General features: G+C 52.2%; 1 pseudogene; it reads left to right on the top strand.

Moving 5' to 3' along the window:
* The first annotated feature begins 1,225 nt into the window (after positions 1-1,225).
* Positions 1,226-19,133, top strand: part of LOC135533432 (von Willebrand factor A domain-containing protein 7-like) — a 25,430-nt pseudogene continuing 7,522 nt past the window's right edge.

Genomic DNA, 19,133 nt, shown 5'->3' with positions numbered 1-19,133 from the left:
TAGGACTCATAGAGCTCATAGGACTCATAGTGCTCATAGGACTCATAGGACTCATAGAACTCATAGGACTCATAGAACTCATAGGACTCATAGTGCTCATAGGACTCATAGAACTCATAGGACTCATAGAACTCATAGGACTCATAGGACTCATAGAACTCATAGGACTCATAGCTCATAGGACTCATAGGACTCATAGATAGTGCTCATAGGACTCATAGGACTCATAGACTCATACTCATAGGACTCATAGGACTCATAGAACTCATAGACTCATAGAACTCATAGGACTCATAGTGCTCATAGGACTCATAGAACTCATAGGACTCATAGAACTCATAGGACTCATAGGACTCATAGGACTCATAGGGCTCATAGGACTCATAGTGCTCATAGGACTCATAGGACTCATACTCATAGAACTCATAGGACTCATAGGACTCATAGGGCTCATAGGACTCATAGTGCTCATAGGACTCATAGGACTCATAGAACTCATAGGAGACTCATAGGACTCATAGTGCTCATAGGACTCATAGAACTCATAGGACTCATAGAACTCATAGGACTCATAGTGCTCATAGAACTCATAGTGCTCATAGAACTCATAGTGCTCATAGAACTCATAGGGCTCATAGTGCTCATAGGACTCATAGAACTCATAAAACTCTGTGCTCATAGTGCTCATAGTGCTCATAGGACTCATATGACTCATATGGCTCTCAGGACTCATAGTGCGCATAGAGCTCATAGTGCTCATATGAGTCATGGTGCTTATAGGACTTATTGTGCTCATAGGACTCATGGTGCTTATAGGACTTATTGTGCTCATAGGACTCATGGTGCTTATAGGACTTATTGTGCTCATAGGACTTATATATATGGAAAAGGGTGTCATTTGGTACACTGCCTTTATGTGTATTTGAGTCAGACCTCCTCAACACGGACAGTAAGGCCTCTCCCACTGTCCTCCCACTGCTCTGACACACACACACACACACACACACACACACACACACACACACACACACACACACACACACACACACACACACACACACACACACACACACACACACACACACACACACACACACACACACACACAGCCCTCCTCTTCCTGTGTATCTGGAGGAGTGTTCTGTTTGGGAATTCTTGTCACGGCCACCTGAACAGTGAATGAGTGACTTCCCCTCGTCACTCCACCCAGGTGTAGCAAGTTATAAAGGAGCAGAATGAGCCCACACACAAACTGATAAGGACAAAGAATGTCAAACACACAGAGAATACTGTACACACACACTTGAAGTCTCATTCCACCACCACTCCCAACGTGGACATCGGGACTTCACGACTCACAGGTAAAACACACATTTTAATGTCATTTTAATGAATTATACCTGTCAACATTTCAGTTGGAATTTTTGTAAGTCAACTTTGTGTATTTTAGACTTCATCTTTAGTTAATTTCGCACTGTTTATGTAAAGCATTTGAATGGAAAATGATATGTAAATAGGAGTTTTCTTAAAGTGTGTTCATTAGATAACTACAAGTTATTTTAGTGATATGTACAATGTGATCTGAGATATGGTCAGGACTTCAGTGAGATTATTTCTGTCTCCCCTCCCTTGTCTCTCTCATGCCTCCCCCTTCATTCCCTTGTCTCTCTCATGCCTCCCTCTTCATTCCCTTGTCTCTCTCATGCCTCCCCCTTCATTCCCTTGTCTCTCTCATGCCTCCCCCTTCATTCCCTTGTCTCTCTCATGCCTCCCTCTTCATTCCCTTGTCTCTCTCATGCCTCCCTCTTCATTCCCTTGTCTCTCTCATGCTTCCCTCTTCATTCCCTTGTCTCTCTCATGCCTCCCTCTTCATTCCCTTGTATCTCTCATGCTTCCCTCTTCATTCCCTTGTCTCTCTCATGCTTCCCTCTTCATTCCCTTGTCTCTCTCATGCTTCCCTCTTCATTCCCTTGTATCTCTCATGCCTCCCCCTTCATTCCCTTGTCTCTCTCATGCCTCTCCCTTCATTCCCTTGTCTCTCTCATGCCTCCCCCTTCATTCCCTTGTCTCTCTCATGCCTCCCCCTTCATTCCCTTGTCTCTCTCATGCCTCTCCCTTCATTCCCTTGTATCTCTCATGCCTCCCCCTTCATTCCCTTGTCTCTCTCATGCCTCCCCCTTCATTCCCTTGTCTCTCTCATGCTTCCCTCTTCATTCCCTTGTCTCTCTCATGCTTCCCTCTTCATTCCCTTGTCTCTCTCATGCCTCCCCCTTCATTCCCTTGTCTCTCTCATGCCTCTCCCTTCATTCCCTTGTCTCTCTCATGCTTCCCTCTTCATTCCCAACTTCCACACAGGCATTTCCATTACAGCTCATTAACCCTGAGTAACCTCTCCTTGATTTGCTCTCTGTCCTTATGTGTCTCTGTAGGCTGCAACAGGTTCACAGAACCAGGAAGATACTTGTTATTGGACTCTGATCATATCTCACACATAGAGAGAGTTATTAGAGACCTCCACCAATCTCCTTGGACCATCAAAACTTTATGCACTGCCATGCAGACCTCCCTCCTCTTGATGGCGCTGTACCTGTCCATTCCAGGGGGCACCCAGGCCTTCAAACCCCTCATCTCAGGAGGGGGCTCGGTCACACACCGTGACATCACACAGAGGGCCGTATTACGCAAAACCGCCGAGGTCTGCCGCGCCCTGGCTGCCGCCCAGGGGCGGGACTTCAGCCTGCCGGTGAGTTGACTATTGGTGAATATGTGACAGACTGGAATGAGCTACCGGAAATGAACTAATGTTTTGTAATTAGTACTATAATAAAGCAATGGATGTGCTAATAAGACTTTTTTTTCACCAGACTGAAATTAAGTCTCTTACTTGTGTGTTTCCCTTACAAACCAATGAATTAACTGTCTGTCTCTCTCTCCTTTCTCTCCAAAGATTGATGACAGTCTCTCCATCATCAAACTACAGAAGGCCTGCTCTGCAGACTCCTCCTCTTCCTCCCTCGTCTCCACCATCCTCTTCCAGAGCGCCATTGTCAAGATGTACCTTAGCAACGCTCTGGTGGACATGGCGTTTGCTCTGAGCAAAGTGAGGATGACAAGATGATGACAAGAATGATGGTGATGATGATGATAATAGTGATGATCATGACAATGATTATGATAATGGTGATTAATGGTGATTATGATGATGATAATGGTGATGATGAATGTGGTGATGATTATGATAATGGTGTTGATAATGGTGATGAGGATGTTAATGATGATCAATATGATGATAAGGATGGCAATTATTATTTGGAGTATGATAATGGTGTTAATGCCAATGGCGATGATAATGGTGACAATTGTGATAACTTTGATGATAATGGTGATGAAAATTGTGATGATTATAATGCTGATGTTGATCATGATGATGATGATAATGGGGATGATGGTGATAAAATGGTGTAAATGATGATGATGGTGACATGATGGTGGTGATGATGATGATGATGATGATGTGAGCCATGTGAGCCAGGCGCACCACTTCGACGGTGAGACCTTCCAGGGGGCGGGCCCTGATCACGGCGGGGGTGTCGGAGGTCAAGGCCAGCGTCAAACGAGGGAGCTTCTTATTGGCCAGGCTGGCCCTGGGACGAGTCTGTCACACACTACAGGTGAGCTGTGTGTCACACTACAGATGAGGTGACACAGAAACAAGCATGCATGCACACGCACAAACACACACACACACACACATACTACAGGTGAGAGAGGGAGATGATGAAGACTGTGCTGATACTGTGGAGTTGATTGTGACTGTCTCTCCAGGATTTCTACAGCCACAGTAACTGGGTTGAGATGGGGAACAGACAGCCGTACCGCACTCTGATCAGACCTGACCTGCAACTGGTGAACCTGGCAGGTATTGTGTGTGGAACTCTCTGTAGTTTATTTAAACCACCCCAGATATACCAGCCTATGTCAGCACAATACAGGCAACTACATGCAAAACAGACACGTAGCTTAAACGCCTACATTATAAAGGCATTTGTTCATAAAATAAAGAAACCCCTCCTCGCAGGTTGATAAAGAAGTATTTGGCTGTGTGCCAATGTCAACACCAAACCACTCCCTCTTTGTATCAGTCGACCAACCAGCCTGGAGATAATAGACCTGTCATCGCTTCTACACACTTCACACCGCTCTGTACATAGTCACTTTAACTCTACCTACATGTACATATTACCTCAATTACCTCCACTAACCGGTGTCTCTGCACATTGACTCTGCACCAGTACTCACAGTATATAGGTACTCACAGTATATAGGTACTCACAGTATATAGGTACAACACAGTATATAGGTACTCACAGTATATAGGTACTCACAGTATATAGCCTATCTATTGTTATTTTACTGCTTCTCTTTCATTATTTGTTACTTAACACTTTTTTAAAAACGGCACTGTAAAGGGCTTGTAGGTAAGCATTCCACTTTTGTATTCGGCACATGTGACAAATACTATTTGATGACTCCACATACTGTACTCTAACTCTGCAGTGGATTTTCTCTCTCTCTCTCTCTCTCTCTCTCTCTCTCTCTCTCTCTCTCAATCTCTCTCTCTCTCTCTCTCTCTCTCTCTCACAATCTCTCTCTCTCTCTCTCTCTCTCCGTGTGTCATTTTTGAGTGAACGCTACAACTGCTATTACCACACACAGTCACCCTCTCCAATACACACACCCCTGTTCTAACCCCCTCTCCTCCCTCTTCAGGCCCCAGTACTCCTGTTATAACTCCCTCTCCTCCCTCTTCAGGCCCCAGTACTCCTGTTATAACTCCCTCTCCTCCCTCTCCTCCCTCTCCTCCCTCTCCTCCCTCTCCTCCCTCTTCAGGCCCCAGTACTCCTGTTATAACTCCCTATCCTCCCTCTTCAGGCCCCAGTACTCCTGTTATAACTCACTCTCCTCCCTCTCCTCCCTCTCCTCCCTCTTCAGGACCCAGTACTCCTGTTATAACTCCCTCTCCTCCCTCTCCTCCCTCTTCAGGCCCCAGTACTCCTGTTATAACTCCCTCTCCTCCCTCTCCTCCCTCTCCTCCCTCTTCAGGACCCAGTACTCCTGTTATAACTCCCTCTCCTCCCTCTCCTCCCTCTTCAGGCCCCAGTACTCCTGTTATAACTCCCTCTCCTCCCTCTCCTCCCTCTTCAGGCCCCAGTACTCCTGTTATAACTCCCTCTCCTCCCTCTCCTCCCTCTCCTCCCTCTTCAGGACCCAGTACTCCTGTTATAACTCCCTCTCCTCCCTCTTCAGGCCCCAGTACTCCTGTTATAACTCCCTCTCCTCCCTCTCCTCCCTCTTCAGGACCCAGTACTCCTGATATAACTCCCTCTCCTCCCTCTCCTCCCTCTTCAGGACCCAGTACTCCTGTTATAACTCCCTCTCCTCCCTCTCCTCCCTCTCCTCCCTCTCCTCCCTCTCCTCCCTCTTCAGGACCCAGTACTCCTGTTATAACTCCCTCTCCTCCCTCTCCTCCCTCTTCAGGCCCCAGTACTCCTGTTATAACTCCCTCTCCTCCCTCTCCTCCCTCTCCTCCCTCTTCAGGCCCCAGTACTCCTGTTATAACTCCCTCTCCTCCCTCTTCAGGCCCCAGTACTCCTGTTATAACTCCCTCTCCTCCCTCTCCTCCCTCTTCAGGCCCCAGTACTCCTGTTATAACTCCCTCTCCTCCCTCTTCAGGCCCCAGTACTCCTGTTATAACTCCCTCTCCTCCCTCTCCTCCCTCTTCAGGACCCAGTACTCCTGTTATAACTCCCTCTCCTCCCTCTTCAGGCCCCAGTACTCCTGTTATAACTCCCTCTCCTCCCTCTTCAGGACCCAGTACTCCTGTTATAACTCCCCCTCCTCCCTCTTCAGGCCCCAGTATTCCTGTTATAACTCCCTCTCCTCCCTCTCCTCCCTCTCCTCCCTCTCCTCCCTCTTCAGGCCCCAGTACTCCTGTTATAACTCCCTCTCCTCCCTCTTCAGGACCCAGTACTCCTGTTATAACTCCCTCTCCTCCCCTCTTCAGGCCCCAGTACTCCTGTTATAACTCCCTCTCCTCCCTCTCCTCCCTCTTCAGGCCCCAGTACTCCTGTTATAACTCCCTCTCCTCCCTCTTCAGGACCCAGTACTCCTGTTATAACTCCCTCTCCTCCCTCTTCAGGCCCCAGTACTCCTGTTATAACTCCCTCTCCTCCCTCTCCTCCCTCTCCTCCCTCTCCTCCCTCTTCAGGACCCAGTACTCCTGTTATAACTCCCCTCTCCCTCCCTCTTCAGGACCCAGTACTCCTGTTATAACTCCCTCTCCTCCCTCTCCTCCCTCTACTCCCTCTTCAGGCCCCAGTACTCCTGTTATAACTCCCTCTCCTCCCTCTCCTCCCTCTTCTTGCACCAGTACTCCTGTTATAACTCCCTCTCCTCCCTCTCCTCCCTCTTCAGGACCAAGTACTCCTGTTATAACTCCCTCCTCCCCTCCCTCTTCAGGACCCAGTACTCCTGTTATAACTCCCTCTCCTCCCTCTCCTCCCTCTTCAGGCCCCAGTACTCCTGTTATAACTCCCTCTCCTCCCTCTTCAGGCCCCAGTACTCCTGTTATAACTCCCTCTCCTCCCTCTCCTCCCTCTCTCCTCCAGGCCCCTCTCCTCCCTCTCCTCCCTCTCCTCCCTCTTCAGGCCCCAGTACTCCTGTTATAACTCCCTATCCTCCCTCTTCAGGCCCCAGTACTCCTGTTATAACTCCCTCTCCTCCCTCTCCTCCCTCTTCAGGACCCAGTACTCCTGTTATAACTCCCCTCCTCTCCTCTCCTCCCTCTTCAGGCCCCAGTACTCCTGTTATAACTCCCTCTCCTCCCTCTCCCTCCCTCTCCTCCCCTCTCCTCCCCTCTTCAGGACCCAGTACTCCTGTTATAACTCCCTCTCCTCCTCCCTCTCCTCCCTCTTCAGGCCCCAGTACTCCTGTTATAACTCCCTCTCCTCCCTCTCCTCCCTCTTCAGGACCCAGTACTCCTGTTATAACTCCCTCTCCTCCCCTCTCCTCAGGCCCCAGTACTCCTGTTATAACTCCCTCTCCCTCCTCCCTCTCCTCCCTCTCCTCCCTCTTCAGGACCCAGTACTCCTGTTATAACTCCCTCCCTCTCCTCCCTCTTCAGGACCCAGTACTCCTGTTATAACTCCCCTCCTCCCTCTTCCCTCTCCTCCCTCTCCTCCCTCTCCTCCTCTCTCCCCCTCCTCCTCCCTCCTCCCTCTCCTCCCTCTTCAGGACCCAGTACTCCTGTTATAACTCCCTCTCCTCCCTCTCCTCCCTCTTCAGGCCCCAGTACTCCTGTTATAACTCCCTCTCCTCCCTCCCTCTCCTCCCTCTCCTCCCTCTTCAGGCCCCAGTACTCCTGTTATAACTCCCTCTCCTCCCTCTTCAGGCCCCAGTACTCCTGTTATAACTCCCTCTCCTCCCTCTTCAGGCCCCAGTACTCCTGTTATAACTCCCCCTCCCTCTCCTCCCTCTTCAGGCCCCAGTACTCCTGTTATAACTCCCTCTCCTCCCTCTCCTCCCTCTTCAGGCCCCAGTACTCCTGTTATAACTCTCCTCTCCCTCCCTCTCCTCCCTCTTCAGGACCCAGTACTCCTGTTATAACTCCCTCTCCTCCCTCTTCAGGCCCCAGTACTCCTGTTATAACTCCCTCTCCTCCCTCTCCTCCCTCTTCAGGCCCCAGTACTCCTGTTATAACTCCCCCTCCTCCCTCTTCAGGCCCCAGTACTCCTGTTATAACTCCCCTCCTCCCTCTCCTCCCTCTCCTCCCTCTTCAGGCCCCAGTACTCCTGTTATAACTCCCTCTCCTCCCTCTTCAGGACCCAGTACTCCTGTTATAACTCCCTCTCCTCCCTCTTCAGGCCCCAGTACTCCTGTTATAACTCCCTCTCCTCCCTCTCCTCCCTCTTCAGGCCCCAGTACTCCTGTTATAACTCCCTCTCCTCCCTCTTCAGGACCCAGTACTCCTGTTATAACTCCCTCCTCCTCCCTCTTCAGGCCCCAGTACTCCTGTTATAACTCCCTCTCCTCCCTCTTCAGGCCCCAGTACTCCTCCCTCTCCTCCCTCTCCTCCCTCTTCAGGACCCAGTACTCCTGTTATAACTCCCTCTCCTCCCTCTTCAGGACCCAGTACTCCTGTTATAACTCCCTCTCCTCTCCTCTCCTCCCTCTCCTCCCTCTTCAGGCCCCAGTACTCCTGTTATAACTCCCTCTCCTCCCTCTCCTCCCTCTTCAGGCACCAGTACTCCTGTTATAACTCCCTCTCCTCCCTCTCCTCCCTCTTCAGGACCCAGTACTCCTGTTATAACTCCCTCTCCTCCCTCTTCAGGACCCAGTACTCCTGTTATAACTCCCTCTCCTCCCTCTCCTCCCTCTTCAGGCCCCAGTACTCCTGTTATAACTCCCTCTCCTCCCTCTTCAGGCCCCAGTACTCCTGTTATAACCCCCTCTCCTCCCTCTCCTCCTCCCTCTTCAGGCCCCAGTACTCCTGTTATAACTCCCTCTCCTCCCTCTCCTCCCTCTCCTCCCTCTTCAGGACCCAGTACTCCTGTTATAACTCCCTCTCCTCCCTCTCCCCCTCTTCAGGCCCCAGTACTCCTGTTATAACTCCCTCTCCTCCCTCTCCTCCCTCTTCAGGACCCAGTACTCCTGTTATAACTCCCTCTCCTCCCTCTCCTCCCTCTTCAGGCCCCAGTACTCCTGTTATAACTCCCCCTCCTCCTCCTCCCTCTCCCTCTCCTCCCTCTTCAGGCCCCAGTACTCCTGTTATAACTCCCTCTCCTCCCTCTTCAGGCCCCAGTACTCCTGTTATAACTCCCTCTCCTCCCTCTCCTCCCTCTTCAGGCCCCAGTACTCCTGTTATAACTCCCTCTCCTCCCTCTCCTCCCTCTCCAGGACCCAGTACTCCTGTTATAACTCCCTCTCCTCCTCCCTCTTCAGGCCCCAGTACTCCTGTTATAACTCCCTCTCCTCCCCTCCTCTCCCTCTTCAGGACCCAGTACTCCTGTTATAACTCCCTCTCCTCCCTGTTCAGGCCCCAGTACTCCTGTTATAACTCCCTCTCCTCCCTCTCCTCCCTCTTCAGGACCCAGTACTCCTGTTATAACTCCCTCTCCTCCCTCTCCTCCCTCTCCTCCCTCTTCAGGCCCCAGTACTCCTGTTATAACTCCCTCTCCTCCCTCTCCTCCCTCTTCAGGACCCAGTACTCCTGATATAACTCCCTCTCCTCCCTCTCCTCCCTCTTCAGGACCCAGTACTCCTGTTATAACTCCCTCTCCTCCCTCTTCAGGCCCCAGTACTCCTGTTATAACTCCCTCTCCCTCTCCTCCCTCTCCTCCTCCCTCTTCAGGCCCCAGTACTCCTGTTATAACTCCCTCCTCCTCCCTCTTCAGGCCCCAGTACTCCTGTTATAACTCCCTCTCCTCCCTCTCCTCCCTCTTCAGGCCCCAGTACTCCTGTTATAACTCCCTCTCCTCCCTCTCCTCCCTCTTCAGGCCCCAGTACTCCTGTTATATAACTCCCTCTCCTCCCTCTTCAGGCCCCAGTACTCCTGTTATAACTCCCTCTCCTCCCTCTCCTCCCTCTTCAGGCCCCAGTACTCCTGTTATAACTCCCTCTCCTCCCTCTCCTCCCTCTTCAGGCCCCAGTACTCCTGTTATAACTCCCTCTCCTCCCTCTCCTCCCTCTTCAGGCCCCAGTACTCCTGTTATAACTCCCTCTCCTCCCTCTCCTCCCTCTTCAGGACCCAGTACTCCTGTTATAACTCCCTCCCTCTCCTCCCTCTTCAGGCCCCAGTACTCCTGTTATAACTCCCTCTCCTCCCTCTCCTCCCTCTTCAGGCCCCAGTACTCCTGTTATAACTCCCCTCTCCTCCCTCTTCAGGCCCCAGTACTCCTGTTATAACTCCCTCTCCTCCCTCTCCTCCCTCTTCAGGCCCCAGTACTCCTGTTATAACTCCCTCTCCTCCCTCTCCTCCCTCTCCTCCCTCTCCTCCCTCTCCTCCCTCTTCAGGCCCCAGTACTCCTGTTATAACTCCCTCTCCTCCCTCTCCTCCCTCTTCAGGACCCAGTACTCCTGTTATAACTCCCTCTCCTCCCTCTTCAGGCCCCAGTACTCCTGTTATAACTCCCTCTCCTCCCTCCCTCCTCCCTCTTCAGGACCCAGTACTCCTGTTATAACTCCCCTCCTCCCTCCTCCCTCTTCAGGCCCCAGTACTCCTGTTATAACTCCTCTCCTCCCTCTCCTCCCTCTTCAGGCCCCAGTACTCCTGTTATAACTCCCTCTCCTCCCTCTTCAGGCCCCAGTACTCCTGTTATAACTCCCTCTCCTCCCCCCTCTCCTCCCTCTTCAGGACCCAGTACTCCTGTTATAACTCCCTCTCCTCTCCTCCCTCTCCTCCCTCTTCAGGCCCCAGTACTCCTGTTATAACTCCCTCTCCTCCCTCTCCTCCTCTTCTCCCTCTCCTCCCTCTTCAGGCCCCAGTACTCCTGTTATAACTCCCTCTCCTCCCTCTTCAGGCCCCAGTACTCCTGTTATAACTCCCTCTCCCTCCCTCTCCTCCCTCTTCAGGCCCCAGTACTCCTGTTATAACTCCCTCTCCTCCCTCTCCTCCCTCTTCAGGCCCCAGTACTCCTGTTATAACTCCCTCTCCTCCCCCTCTCCTCCCTCTTCAGGCCCCAGTACTCCTGTTATAACTCCCTCTCCTCCCCTCCTCCCTCTTCAGGCCCCAGTACTCCTGTTATAACTCCCTCTCCTCCCTCTCCTCCCTCTTCAGGCCCCAGTACTCCTGTTATAACTCAGGCCCCAGTACTCCTGTTATAACTCCCTCTCCTCCCTCTTCAGGCCCCAGTACTCCTGTTATAACTCCCCTCCTCCCTCCCTCCCTCTTCAGGCCCCAGTACTCCTGTTATAACTCCCTCCTCCCTCTCCTCCCTCTTCAGGCCCCAGTACTCCTGTTATAACTCCCTCTCCTCCCTCTCCTCCCTCTTCAGGCCCCAGTACTCCTGTTATAACTCCCTCTCCTCCCTCTTCAGGCCCCAGTACTCCAGTTATAACTCCCTCTCCTCCTCTCCTCCCTCTTCAGGACCCAGTACTCCTGTTATAACTCCCTCTCCTCCCTCTTCAGGCCCCAGTACTCCTGTTATAACTCCCTCTCCTCCCTCTCCTCCCTCTTCAGGCCCCAGTACTCCTGTTATAACTCCCTCTCCTCCCTCTTCAGGCCCCAGTACTCCTGTTATAACTCCCTCTCCTCCCTCTTCAGGCCCCAGTACTCCTGTTATAACTCCCTCTCCTCCCTCTCCTCCCTCTTCAGGCCCCAGTACTCCTGTTATAACTCCCTCTCCTCCCTCTTCAGGCCCCAGTACTCCTGTTATAACTCCCCTCCTCCTCTCCTCCCTCTTCAGGCCCCAGTACTCCTGTTATAACTCCCTCTCCTCCCTCTCCTCCCTCTTCAGGCCCCAGTACTCCTGTTATAACTCCCTCTCCTCCCTCTCCTCCCTCTTCAGGCCCCAGTACTCCTGTTATAACTCCCTCCTCCTCCTCCCTCTCCTCCCTCTTCAGGACCCAGTACTCCTGTTATAACTCCCTCTCCTCCCTCTCCTCCCTCTTCAGGCCCCAGTACTCCTGTTATAACTTCAGGCCCCAGTACTCCTGTTATAACTCCCTCTCCTCCCTCTTCAGGCCCCAGTACTCCTGTTATAACTCCCTCTCCTCCCTCTTCAGGCCCCAGTACTCCTGTTATAACTCCCTCTCCTCCCTCTCCTCCCTCTTCAGGCCCCAGTACTCCTGTTATAACTCCCTCTCCTCCCTCTTCAGGCCCCAGTACTCCTGTTATAACTCCCTCTCCTCCCTCTCCTCCCTTCAGGACCCAGTACTCCTGTTATAACTCCCTCCTCCCTCTTCAGGCCCCAGTACTCCTGTTATAACTCCCTCTCCTCCCTCTCCTCCCTCTTCAGGCCCCAGTACTCCTGTTATAACTCCCTCTCCTCCCTCTTCAGGACCCAGTACTCCTGTTATAACTCCCTCCTCCCTCTCCTCCCTCTTCAGGCCCCAGTACTCCTGTTATAACTCCCTCTCCTCCTCTTCAGGCCCCAGTACTCCTGTTATAACTCCTCCTCCCTCTCCTCCCTCTTCAGGCCCCAGTACTCCTGTTATAACTCCCTCTCCTCCCTCTTCAGGCCCCAGTACTCCTGTTATAACTCCCTCTCCTCCCTCTCCTCCCTCTTCAGGCCCCAGTACTCCTGTTATAACTCCCTCTCCTCCCTCTTCAGGCCCCAGTACTCCTGTTATTCAGGCCCCAGTACTCCTGTTATAACTCCCTCTCCTCCCTCTTCAGGCCCCAGTACTCCTGTTATAACTCCTCCCTCTCCTCCCTCTTCAGGCCCCAGTACTCCTGTTATAACTCCCTCTCCTCCCTCTCCTCCCTCTTCAGGCCCCAGTACTCCTGTTATAACTCCCTCTCCTCCCTCTCCTCCCTCTTCAGGCCCCAGTACTCCTGTTATAACTCCCTCTCCTCCTCCCTCTCCTCCCTCTTCAGGACCCAGTACTCCTGTTATAACTCCCTCTCCTCCCTCTTCAGGCCCCAGTACTCCTGTTATAACTCCCTCTCCTCCCTCTCCTCCCTCTTCAGGACCCAGTACTCCTGTTATAACTCCCTCTCCTCCCTCTTCAGGCCCCAGTACTCCTGTTATAACTCCCTCTCCTCCCTCTCCTCCCTCTTCAGGCCCCAGTACTCCTGTTATAACTCCCTCTCCTCCCTCTCCCTCCCTTCAGGCCCCAGTACTCCTGTTATAACTCCCTCTCCTCCCTCTTCAGGCCCCAGTACTCCTGTTATAACTCCCTCTCCTCCCTCTCCTCCCTCTTCAGGACCCAGTACTCCTGTTATAACTCCCTCTCCTCCCTCTTCAGGCCCCAGTACTCCTGTTATAACTCCCTCTCCTCCCTCTCCTCCCTCTTCAGGCCCCAGTACTCCTGTTATAACTCCCTCTCCTCCCTCTCCTCCCTCTCCTCCCTCTTCAGGCCCCAGTACTCCTGTTATAACTCCCTCTCCTCCCTCTTCAGGCCCCAGTACTCCTGTTATAACTCCCTCTCCTCCCTCTCCTCCCTCTTCAGGACCCAGTACTCCTGTTATAACTCCCTCTCCTCCCTCTCCTCCCTCTTCAGGCCCCAGTACTCCTGTTATAACTCCCTCTCCTCCCTCTCCTCCCTCTTCAGGCCCCAGTACTCCTGTTATAACTCCCTCTCCTCCCTCTCCTCCCTCTTCAGGACCCAGTACTCCTGTTATAACTCCCTCTCCTCCCTCTTCAGGCCCCAGTACTCCTGTTATAACTCCCTCTCCTCCCTCTCCTCCCTCTTCAGGACCCAGTACTCCTGTTATAACTCCCTCTCCTCCCTCTTCAGGACCCAGTACTCCTGTTATAACTCCCTCTCCTCCCTCTCCTCCCTCTTCAGGCCCCAGTACTCCTGTTATAACTCCCTCCTCCCTCTCTCCTCTCCTCTCCCCTCTTCCTCCTGTTATAACTCTCCTCCCTCTCCTCCCTCTTCAGGACCCAGTACTCCTGTTATAACTCCCTCCTCCTCCCTCTCCTCCCTCTCCTCCCTCTTCAGGCCCCAGTACTCCTGTTATAACTCCCTCTCCTCCCTCTCCTCCCTCTTCAGGCCCCAGTACTCCTGTTATAACTCCCTCTCCTCCCTCTCCTCCCTCTTCAGGCCCCAGTACTCCTGTTATAACTCCCTCTCCTCCCTCTCCTCCCTCTTCAGGCCCCAGTACTCCGACCTGTAGGAACTGTTATAACTCCTGATAACATCCTACCAGAGGTCTTCCAGGCCCCAGTACTCCTGTTACAAACTGCCCACACACCACACACACACTTCAGGACCCAGTACACCTGTTATAACACACATACACATACACATAACACCCACACCTCCCTCTTCAGGCCCCAGTACTCCTTTTATAACTCTTCTTGATAGACAGCCTAATGGGGATCCCTAATTCAACCAAAAAAACATTATCTTTTTAACCTTTATTTAACCTTTAGGAACTGTATGGGAGCACCACCGTATGGGGACTCCCAATCACGGCCGGATTATGATATCTGGAATCATACCAAGGACTTAGTGATGGCCTGTGATGCAGCCTCTGGATACTTCGGGAGGATTGATGCTCCAACAAACCTGCAGGTACACACACACACGGGACCCAGGGGGCATCAACAAGGACGACGTGGGGTCCAGTCACGGTCACTCCACCACAGAGCAGCCACACACACGCTACCATGGAACTGTTGGAAGACATCAGAGGAGCTGCCGGGGACAAAGACACCTACGGTGAGACACACACTTTTAGGTGGGCAATGTTTGATAGATTATTTGTGATGTTTTGTATTAATGGGGATCCTAATAAAGGTTTGGACCTATATAAAAATGTCATGGTAAACTGTTGTTTGACGAAGGGTGTTTTTGGTTTATTCCTACTCCATGATCTCCCTTGCTCTCTCTCATCTTCTCTCCAGGTTAATGGGCATCACCCAGTCATCAGTGTTGTGTTTTGTCATCGACACCACAGGCAGCATGAGTGATGACATCACTGAGGCTAAGAGAGTGTCCTTCTCCATCATGGACAGTAAGAGAGGAACCCTGCAGGAACCTTCATCATACATCCTGGTCCCCTTCAACGACCCAGGTGGGTGTTAGCCTGGTCCCAGATCAGCAGTAACATACATCCTGGTCCCCTTCAACGACCCAGGTGGGTGTTAGCCTGGTCCCAGATCAGCAGGAACATACATCCTGGTCCCCTTCAACGACCCAGGTGGGTGTTAGCCTGGTCCCAGATCAGCAGTAACATACATCCTGGTCCCCTTCAACGACCCAGGTGGGTGTTAGCCTGGTCCCAGATCAGCAGTAACATACATCCTGGTCCCCTTCAACGACCCAGGTGGGTGTTAGCCTGGTCCCAGATCAGCAGGAACATACATCCTGTCCCCTTCAACGACCCAGGTGGGTGTTAGCCTGGTCCCAGATCAGCAGGAACATACATCCTGGTCCCCTTCAACGACCCAGGTGGGTGTTAGCCTGGTCCCAGATCAGCAGGAACATACATCCTGGTCCCCTTCAACGACCCAGGTGGGTGTTAGCCTGGTCCCAGATCAGCAGTAACATACATCCTGGTCCCCTTCAACGACCCAGGTGGGTGTTAGCCTGGTCCCAGATCAGCAGTAACATACATCCTGGTCCCCTTCAACGACCCAGGTGGGTGTTAGCCTGGTCCCAGATCAGCAGTAACATACATCCTGGTCCCCTTCAACGACCCAGGTGGGTGTTAGCCTGGTCCCAGATCAGCAGGAACATACATCCTGGTCAACGACCCAGGTGGGTGTTAGCCTGGTCCCAGATCAGCAGTAACATACATCCTGGTCCCCTTCAATGACCCAGGTGGGTGTTAGCCTGGTCCCAGATCAGCAGGAACATACATCCTGGTCCCCTTCAACGACCCAGGTGGGTGTTAGCCTGGTCCCAGATCAGCAGGAACATACATCCTGGTCCCCTTCAACGACCCAGGTGGGTGTTAGCCTGGTCCCAGATCAGCAGTAACATACATCCTGGTCCCCTTCAACGACCCAGGTGGGTGTTAGCCTGGTCCCAGATCAGCAGGAACATACATCCTGGTCCCCTTCAACGACCCAGGTGGGTGTTAGCCTGGTCCCAGATCAGCAGGAACATACATCCTGGTCCCCTTCAACGACCCAGGTGGGTGTTAGCCTGGTCCCAGATCAGCAGGAACATACATCCTGGTCCCCTTCAACGACCCAGGTGGGTGTTAGCCTGGTCCCAGATCAGCAGGAACATACATCCTGGTCCCCTTCAACGACCCAGGTGGGTGTTAGCCTGGTCCCAGATCAGCAGTAACATACATCCTGGTCCCCTTCAACGACCCAGGTGGGTGTTAGCCTGGTCCCAGATCAGCAGGAACATACATCCTGGTCCCCTTCAACGACCCAGGTGGGTGTTAGCCTGGTCCCAGATCAGCAGTAACATACATCCTGGTCCCCTTCAACGACCCAGGTGGGTGTTAGCCTGGTCCCAGATCAGCAGGAACATACATCCTGGTCCCCTTCAACGACCCAGGTGGGTGTTAGCCTGGTCCCAGATCAGCAGGAACATACATCCTGGTCCCCTTCAACGACCCAGGTGGGTGTTAGCCTGGTCCCAGATCAGCAGGAACATACATCCTGGTCCCCTTCAACGACCCAGGTGGGTGTTAGCCTGGTCCCAGATCAGCAGGAACATACATCCTGGTCCCCTTCAACGACCCAGGTGGGTGTTAGCCTGGTCCCAGATCAGCAGGAACATACATCCTGGTCCCCTTCCCAGGTGGGTGAGCCTGGTCCCAGATCAGCAGGAACATACATCCTGGTCCCCTTCAACGACCCAGGTGGGTGTTAGCCTGGTCCCAGATCAGCAGGAACATACATCCTGGTCCCCTTCAACGACCCAGGTGGGTGTTAGCCTGGTCCCAGATCAGCAGGAACATACATCCTGGTCCCCTTCAACGACCCAGGTGGGTGTTAGCCTGGTCCCAGATCAGCAGGAACATACATCCTGGTCCCCTTCAACGACCCAGGTGGGTGTTAGCCTGGTCCCAGATCAGCAGGAACATACATCCTGGTCCCCTTCAACGACCCAGGTGGGTGTTAGCCTGGTCCCAGATCAGCAGGAACATACATCCTGGTCCCCTTCAACGACCCAGGTGGGTGTTAGCCTGGTCCCAGATCAGCAGGAACATACATCCTGGTCCCCTTCAACGACCCAGGTGGGTGTTAGCCTGGTCCCAGATCAGCAGGAACATACATCCTGGTCCCCTTCAACGACCCAGGTGGGTGTTAGCCTGGTCCCAGATCAGCAGGAACATACATCCTGGTCCCCTTCAACGACCCAGGTGGGTGTTAGCCTGGTCCCAGATCAGCAGGAACATACATCCTGGTCCCCTTCAACGACCCAGGTGGGTGTTAGCCTGGTCCCAGATCAGCAGGAACATACATCCTGGTCCCCTTCAACGACCCAGGTGGGTGTTAGCCTGGTCCCAGATCAGCAGTAACATACATCCTGGTCCCCTTCAACGACCCAGGTGGGTGTTAGCCTGGTCCCAGATCAGCAGGAACATACATCCTGGTCCCCTTCAACGACCCAGGTGGGTGTTAGCCTGGTCCCAGATCAGCAGGAACATACATCCTGGTCCCCTTCAACGACCCAGGTGGGTGTTAGCCTGGTCCCAGATCAGCAGGAACATACATCCTGGTCCCCTTCAACGACCCAGGTGGGTGTTAGCCTGGTCCCAGATCAGCAGTAACATACATCCTGGTCCCCTTCAACGACCCAGGTGGGTGTTAGCCTGGTCCCAGATCAGCAGGAACATACATCCTGGTCCACTTCAACGACCCAGGTGGGTGTTAGCCTGGTCCCAGATCAGCAGGAACATACATCCTGGTCCCCTTCAATGACCCAGGTGGGTGTTAGCCTGGTCCCAGATCTGTTGTCCAATCCCAACATCATCGTCACATCACATGCCACAAGTGGCTCTCTGAAATTGGCAGCAGAATAACTGTTTTAACCCAAGTTTCTTCTCTTTTTACTTAAGTGGCTTAACATTACATTTTCACGTCTGACCAAATCTTACACAATTTGTCATTTGTGGTGTGTGTGTGTGTGTGTGTGTGTGTGTGTGTGTGTGTGTGTGTGTGTGTTTGCAGGATTTGGACCTCTGATCACCACAACAAATGCAGACATTTTCAAACAGAAGATCAACGCACTGACAGCATCAGGAGGAGGAGATATACCAGAGCTGTCCCTGTCAGGACTACAGGTGTGTGTATATATATATATATATATATATATACAGGCAATGTCATGAGCAAAGGTTTCATTGCCCTAAAATGAAGGCTGTATTTCAATGGCTGCATTATAAATGTGGTTGCCTGTTTTTGCAACTCTGCCAGAGCTGGTTAGCTAGCTAGTGGACTGAACATGTTATTTCCCATAGAGATCCTGTACTTGATCCCAGTGTGGTCTGACTTTTTGCTGAATGTGTTGTAATTCCCAGCTGGCCCTCACGGCGGCGCCACCCTACTCTGAGATCTTTGTGTTCACTGATGCTCCTGCTAAAGACACTGCACTGAAGAGCACTGTCACTGCCCTCATAGAGAGCACCAAGTCTGTGGTTAGTAGCTTTCACTACTGTTTATCTTTCTCTCTCTGTCTCCTTCTCTGTTCTCTGTGCTCTCTGTGTTCTCTTCATCACTGTCTCTGTCTCTCCCCTGTGCTTTGGACACAGTTTCCTGTTTGTGGGCTCACAAGTTGTCTGACTGAGATTTGATAAAGTGTGATGTAAATGTTAGCCATTATGTTTCATTTCAACATATCTTATTTCTTTACTGCCATTCTTTCCTAACTTCCACTTTCCTTTCATCCTTTATTCTGTCATCAACCTCTAATTCTCTTCTCTTCTCTGCTCCCTATCCTCTCCTCAGGTGACCTTCATGTTGACTGACAACCTCCGATCCAGTCGACGTCGTCGTAGGCGTTCCGTGGGTGGGGCTTCAGCCGTATGGCCCAGTAAGGGTGGAGGCTCCAACCGGATGGCCCAATCAGACGCTCAGCTGTACCGTCACCTTGCCCAGGCCTCTGGAGGTCAACCAATCATTCAATTGATTTAATTCACAAAGCAGTTGTCCCAAAGTGTTTTACAGCTTCTTATAGAGTTCTCCGAACATACTGTGCTCCCTTCCTCTAGGTCAGGCCATTGAGGTCACCAAGGAGGATCTGCACCGGGCCACCAGTCATCGAGGACGCCTCCTCTGCAGCACAGGTATGATAATGTATTGACCTACAGGTTATAGAGCAATGTCCGCCAGCTCAGTGTTCAGTCAGTCAATCTCATTCCCAGGACAAGATATACAACTGTACCATATCAATGACCTCAACTGTGTTGTTCACATATCTAATGTGTCTATTAACCTCCTCCTCCTTATCCTCCTCCTCCTCCTCCTCCTCCTCCTCCTCCTCCTCCTCCTCCTCCT

The sequence above is a fragment of the Oncorhynchus masou genome, unplaced genomic scaffold (genome assembly GCF_036934945.1).
Source record: "Oncorhynchus masou masou isolate Uvic2021 unplaced genomic scaffold, UVic_Omas_1.1 unplaced_scaffold_2382, whole genome shotgun sequence".
NCBI lineage: Eukaryota > Metazoa > Chordata > Actinopteri > Salmoniformes > Salmonidae > Oncorhynchus > Oncorhynchus masou.
This window is presented reverse-complemented; position numbering and strand designations above follow the sequence as displayed.